General features: G+C 40.4%; 1 pseudogene; it reads right to left on the reverse strand.

Annotated features, from left to right (window-relative positions):
* Positions 1-4,950: 4,950 nt before the first annotated feature.
* Positions 4,951-7,038, reverse strand: part of LOC102869961 — a 3,421-nt pseudogene continuing 1,333 nt past the window's right edge.

The raw sequence follows: 7,038 nt of genomic DNA on the forward strand, positions 1-7,038 counted from the left end.
GAATACATCTGCTTGGGAGGCAGTTATGATTTTTCAGGGTAAATTCCCAGTAATGGAATTGCTGGGTCAAATGGTATTTCTATTTGCAACTTTTTGAGAAAGCACCATACAGCCTTCCATAGTGGTTGTACCATTTTACACTCCCACCAATAGTGAATAAGGCATCTCCCCTGCCAGATAAGTATGTTCACTTACCTGGCAGGAGAGATACCATGATCACAAAGGTGGTTTTCCCAGGGCAAGGCTTATCCATTGCACTCCAAATGTGCTGACCCCTGCAATTTTCCCAAATGTGGGAAACTCTACTGCATAATTTGTGGTAGTGAGGGACTGCGTTCATGCTTTCCCCTATAAAAAAAGTAACAACTATGAGATATCATCTCACTCCAGTAAGAATAGCAAAATTTAACAGAACAGCACACATCAAATGCTGGCGAGGTTGGGGAGAACCTGGAACACTTATTCAATTGTTATTTTAAGATTATGATTTAAAATGTTATTCATGTTTTAAAAAGAAGGGTAGTTAAGTATATAGAAAAGATGTAATCACCAAATAAAGGCCAGTCATTCCAATGGAATAGATTTTCTCTGTTACATCTTCCCTACACTGGATCTTCACAGTGCTTAACCCCAGGGAAAGGGACAACAGGGAGAGGAGTCCAGCTGGACTAGTCCCTGGATGATACAGACAGATGGATGATATAGATGGTTCAAGGGATCAGTTACTAATGGAGAAGCATGAGTCCTTCGAAAGTGCTTCAGTAGAAAGGAGTGGCAATCTGCTTCTGAAAAGTCAGCCATTGAAAACCCTACAGAGAACAGTTCTACCCTGACACACTTGGGGTCCCCATAAGTCAGAATCAACTCAACAGCTGTTAAGTGATGGGAGGGCTTGTAGAAGGATCTGAATCGCCAATGTGGACTGTTAGGACACAGGATCTTGTCATCTTCAGTCTGCTTCTCCAAGGAGAACAGGTTTCTCAGTTCTAGGGGAAGAATGAGGGGACAGATAGCCAGCATCATGATGCCCTCATTTCCAGGGGTTCCACTTTAGCAATCTGTGCAGTTTGGTTCTCTTACCCACAAAGCTTCATGAACAACTCACTGTCTTCTCCCCAACTACTATTTCTCAGCCAACTTGTTAACAGGCTTAGGACACGCCACCTTCAGTGCATCATCAGCAGAATACAGCATAACACACCTGTGACATTTTCTGTCTTCAAGAGATTTACAGTCCAATTATAGGGAGGAAAACAGAAGTGTACAATTACATTGTGGGATTACAATTAAGGTAATATAATGTGTATGAATCGTTGAATTAAAAGCCAATCTGCTCTGTAAATTTCCACTCAAATCACAATAAAGAGAGAGAGAGAGAATGTTTTATGGTCCAGCCATAAAAATCACGTGCAAAAATGAAACGTGGAGCAGCAGGAGCTGACAAACAGGAAAAACCAGTGTATGTAGCATTGGTTTGCTGTGGGCATTGTTTTAATCATCTGTGCAGCTCCAGTGCTTAGCAGAGGGTTTGGCACTTGGATATTGTTGTTGTTAGGAATTAACTATGACTCATAACAACCTTATAAACACCAGATCTGAACCTTGCTATACCTGAATTCTCAATATCTCTGTAATGCTTGCTTCCATTGTTACAGTCAGGTGTCAGTCCATCTAATGGAGGGTCTTCCTTTCTTTTGCTGACCCTATCCTTGTCCCAGCAAGTCTTTTTTCAAGACTGACTGCTCCTGAAAATATGCCCAAAGTATGTGAGATGACATTTCACCATCCTTGCCTCTAAGACATACCCTGTTTTAATTTCCTCCAAGACAGATTTATTTGTTCTTTTGGTATTCTGGGGTAAAGTCAATACTCTTTGCCAACACCACAAACCAAAAGCATTGATTCTTCTGCAGTCTTCCTTATTCATTGTCCAGGTTTCAGATGCATAGGAAACAATTGAAAAGATGGTGGTTTGTATCAGGTACACCTTAGTCTTTAAATCAACATCCTTGAAAATCTCCTTCTGTACCAGTCAGATCCGATTTGATGGTACACTCACACAAAAATGAAAAAATAAAAAAAATCTACATCCTTGCTCTTTAGACCACTGGAGAGGTCTTTGACAGCAGATGTAACCCTCACCCCCCCAACTCCCACAACAAGTCTTTTGATTTCTTGACTGATGCTACTATGGTTGTTGATTGTTGTTCTTTACCATCAAGTTGGAACTGACGCATAGTTGACCCTCCAGTGGGTTTTCAGAGGCAGTAATCACATGGAAAGAGACTTCCCATCTTCTCCCATTGAGCAGCTCGTGGATTTGAACCTCATGCAATTGAGATTGCATCACATATTCTTACCACTAGGATACCAGAACTATAGGTGTTGATTATTGTTTGTTGTTGTTATATGCTGTCGAGTCACTTGCGACTCATAGCGACCCTCTGTACAACAGCCCTAAACTCTGCTCTGTCCTGGGCCAATCGCACTTTCTCTAATGCTCCCATCCCCATTACTCCAGTCACTGAATCAATCCATCTCATAGAGGGCCTTCCCCTCCTTTGCTGTCCCTCCACCCTACCAAGCATGATGTCCCTCTCCAAGGACCAGTCTCTCCATACAACATGTCCAAAGTATGTTAGACTGAGCCTCAGAATCCTTGCCACCAAGGAGCCCCCTGTTTAACCCTTTCCAGGATGAATCTGTTTGTTTTCCTAGCAGTCCATGGTACCCTCAATACTCTTCGCCAGCACCACAGCTCAAAGGCATCAATTCTTCTATCCTCCTTAGTCATTGTCCAACTCTCCGATGCATAACAAGTGATAGCAAAGACCATGGCCTGTATCAGACTCACCTTAGTCTCCAGAGAGACATCATTTCTTTTCAGTACTTTGGAGAGGTTCCTAACAGCAGACTTTCCCATGGCAATATGTCTTCATTTCCTGGCTCCTGGTGCCAAGAGTATTGACTGTGGAGCCAATGTTGATAGCAGATGCAAATAAAATTAAATAATTGATAGCTTCAATTCTTTCTCCATCTATCATGATGCTATCTATTGACTCGGAATTTGCACTTGTATGTTGTTGTTGTTAGGTTAGATGGAACTTTTCAGCCAAGATCTATATGACATTAAATACTTATATACTTAAATAAACATCTGTGAGTTGAGCTTCAAAAACAGGTAGAATGGAGGTATATCATTAATCAGGGACATTAATTCACTTATCTGCTGTGTAATAAACAGTAAGACTAATGAATTAAGAGCAAAAAGTACAACTTAACAAGAACTTAAAGTCATATTAGATAGTGATCAAGTGAGAGGTGAGAATTACTCTAGAAAAGTGGTCCAAGGGGAAACTTCAATTAAAAGAAATAAAAATAAAAAGTGAAAATATTAAAAGAAAAACAAAACCCTTCAATTTTTGTTGGGGAGTATTAGGAAGGAGGAGGTGGCCTTTGGCAGAGGCAGATTGCCTAGCTCCAGATAAGTGCAAGAATATCTGACTCATTAGCCCTTAATACGGAATAGAGAACGCTCTCCTGTGTTTGGCTTGAGAAAACTCACCACCTGGGAAGATGGCTGCTGTATCTGTTGAGCTGGGAGTGGTCTGCACTGGACTGAGGTTCTCCTGTCCAATCCGCATACTCTACATCTACAAATCCACCCCATCCTGTCTTCCCATTTACTCGCCTGTATAAAATACACCGCAACCCCCAATATAGTTGAGTTTGGCACTCTGAAGCACTCTCAGAGTCGTGTGTCTCCATCACACTTACTGCTGTCAGAGTGTCGCTGCTCCCTGCCAGAAAACAGTGACAAACTTTCAGATGCGTAACAAGCAATTGAGAACTGGTATTGGCCACTTTGAATCAGATAGTCATATGATCTACTATGCTGGGAATGAAAAAAATGAGGAAGAATGAGCTTGGATTCATAGTTAAAAAAAATTCCAAGATCTATCCTGAAATACAATGCTGTGATAGGATACTATCGATACACATATGAGGAAGACCTAGTCATATAATTACTATTCAAATATATGTACCACCAACAAAGCCAAAAATGAGGAAATGAAAGAATTCTATAAACTTTTACAGTCTGAAAGTAAACACACAATCAAGGTTCATTAGTAATGACTGGTGACTGGAAAGAAAAAGTGGAAAACCAGGAAGGAGGACTGGTAGTCAAAAATTGTGGACTTGGTGACAGAAAAGAGGTTGGTGATAGAATAACTGAATTTTGTACAATCAATGATTTGTTACTTTTAAATACCTTTTCAAATACAGTGACTATACACATGGACCTCACCCAATGAATGACACAGCAATTCGATGACTACATCTGTAGAAAGAGTTGATGGAGAAGCTCAATATCAGCAGTTAAAACCAGGCCAAGTGCTGACTGTGGAAACAGGCCATCAACTCAAACTGAAGCGGAAGAAAATGAAGACAAACCCACAAGAGCCAAAATACTGCATTGTGTCTACCCCATCTGAACTGAAAAACCAGACCAGTCACATAGGCTAGCCTCCTCACAATACATAAATATTCTCATTATTTCTGTGCCAATTGTTCTATATCCATTCTCTTCATTTCCCTTCCTTCTTACATTCTCATTTTTGCTTTCAAGTAAGTGTTGATTGTTTGGTCTCATAAAAGTGATTATTTTTAAAAAGATCCCTAGTACTTTTGGGTGATGCTCAACATTATTTTTTTTAAGCCATTCATTATTTTAACTACAAGATAACTGTGGGGAATTCTTTTATATCAAGGTTTAGAGAGCACCTCAGGGCAAGATTTTTATTTTTTTCACTAATTTTCCTACATTTAGTTTGTATACAGGAGAAAATGTGCTTCGCATTCATAAAAGTCCCAATAATGTACGTGAAAAAAGAAACTCACTCTTGCCCGTGCCTCAATTAAATAAACAAATAGTTCAAAACCATATGCTTAGATTGGTTTAATCTTGGCATGTAACCCAATAAGATTGAATACTAAACAATTCAGGTCCAGCACCAAATAATAAAAGACTTGAAAGCCTTCAGGATCCTTTGTCTGATTTGCATCAATAAAAGAGCCAATTTTTGATATGATGAAAGAAATGTGTTCATCCTCTATTACAATTTCAAGCTTCTACCAGCCAGCCTAATCAGGAGGAGATCGCAGAGCATCATCTTCTTTTGTAATAACCAGTCATAAAAGAACAAATACTGCATAACAGCACTGTTATAAAATAGGACTGGTACGGAGATTGGAGGAAAACTAAGAAAAGAGAGGATACATAATGAATACTGCATTAAAATATATGAAGGAAAATAACTGTTTAGAAGGAATGTTATAATAATAAATAGGCATTATTTGTATGACAACCGTGCAGAAGAAGAGGTGCATTGAAAAGTGTACTGGGTAAGGGTGGGCAGGGAGGGAGGGAATTATGCAACAATGAACTAATGTTCTTTTAAAAGTGAACTTGGGAAGTTGTTGTTGTTTGTTGCTATGTACCGTTGAGGTGCTTGCGACTTATAGTGACCCTATGTACAAAGAGCCCTAAACCCTGCTCTACCCTGTGCCAACCTCACCATCTCTGACATACCTACTCCCATTACCCTAATCACCGAGGTCTTCCTCTCCTGCTCTGTCCCTCCACCCTCCCAAATATGTTGTCCCTCTCCAAAGACTGGTCCCTCCTTGCAACATGCCCAAATTATGTCAGATAAAGCTTCAGAATCCTTACCTCCAAGGGGCAGCTCCATTTCACCCTCTCCAGGACAAATCTGTTTGTTCTCCTAGCAGTCCATGGTATAGTCAACACTCTTCTCCAGCACCACAGCTCAAAAGCATCAGTTCTCTATCATCCCTAGTCACTGTCCAGTTCTCTGATGCATAGCATGCAATTGTGAAGATTATGGCCTAGATCAGGTGCACCTTAGTCTCCAGCCTGGCATCATTGCTCTTCAGTACTCTGGAGAAGTTCCTGACAGTTGACTTTCCCAATGCAATTCATTTCTTGATTTTCTGGCTGCTGATACCAAGAGTTTAGACTGTGGAGCCAAGCAAACAAAAACTTAACAATCTCAATCTCTTCAGCATCTATCATGATGCTGCCAATTGTCCCAATAGTGAAAATCTTTGTTTTCTTGATGTTGAGCTTCAATTCATATTGAGGGCTGCAGTCCTTGCCCTTCTGCAACAGGCATTTCAGGTCATCTTCAGTTTCTGCAAGCAGCGTTGTGTCATCTGCATAACGCAGGTTGTTGATGAATCTTCCACTAATCCTGATGCCACATTCCTCATCATCAGCGTCCTGGATGATGTGTTCTGACTGAAAAAGTATCCCGGGCGGACACCTTTCCCGGTTTTGAACCATGCAGTGTCTCCTTTCTTTGTTCTGACAACTGCCTCTTGGTTCAAGTATAGTTTTCACATAAGCACAGTCAAATGTTCTTGGATTCCCATTCTTCTCAGAGTCAGAATGCCGAGAAGCCAAAGCTAAAGGAAGAAATCAAGAAATTAAAGAGCTGAACAGAAAATTTCAAAAGGCAGCTAAGGGTGATAAAGCAAGATATTATAATGAAATGTGCAAAGAGCTGGAGTCAGAAAATCGAAAGGGCCGAACTTGCTCAACATTTCTTAAGCTGAAGGGATCAAAAAATAAATTCAAGCCATTAGTGGCAATACTTAAGAATGCTTTGGGCAGAGTGATAAATGATCCAAGAAGCATTAAAAGAAGGTGTAGGGTGCTTGCTTCAGCAGCACATATACTAAAATTGGAACAATACAGAGAAGATTAGCATGGACCCTGCACAAGGATGACACGCAAATTTGTGAAGCGCTCCATATTTTTTAATTGCAAATAGAGATACCATTTGACCCAGCAATCCCATTACTGGGAATATACCCCAGAGAGACCATAACTGCCATCCAAGCAGATATATGCACACCCATGTTTATCGCAGCTTTGTTTACAATAGCAAAGAGTTGGAAGCAACCTAAGGGCCCATCAAAAAACGAATGGATAGAGAAGCTGCAGTATAGTCA

Source organism: Elephantulus edwardii, unplaced genomic scaffold, assembly GCF_000299155.1.
Source record: "Elephantulus edwardii isolate Elephantulus edwardi_28Jun2011 unplaced genomic scaffold, EleEdw1.0 scaffold00045, whole genome shotgun sequence".
Classification (NCBI taxonomy): Eukaryota; Metazoa; Chordata; class Mammalia; order Macroscelidea; family Macroscelididae; genus Elephantulus; species Elephantulus edwardii.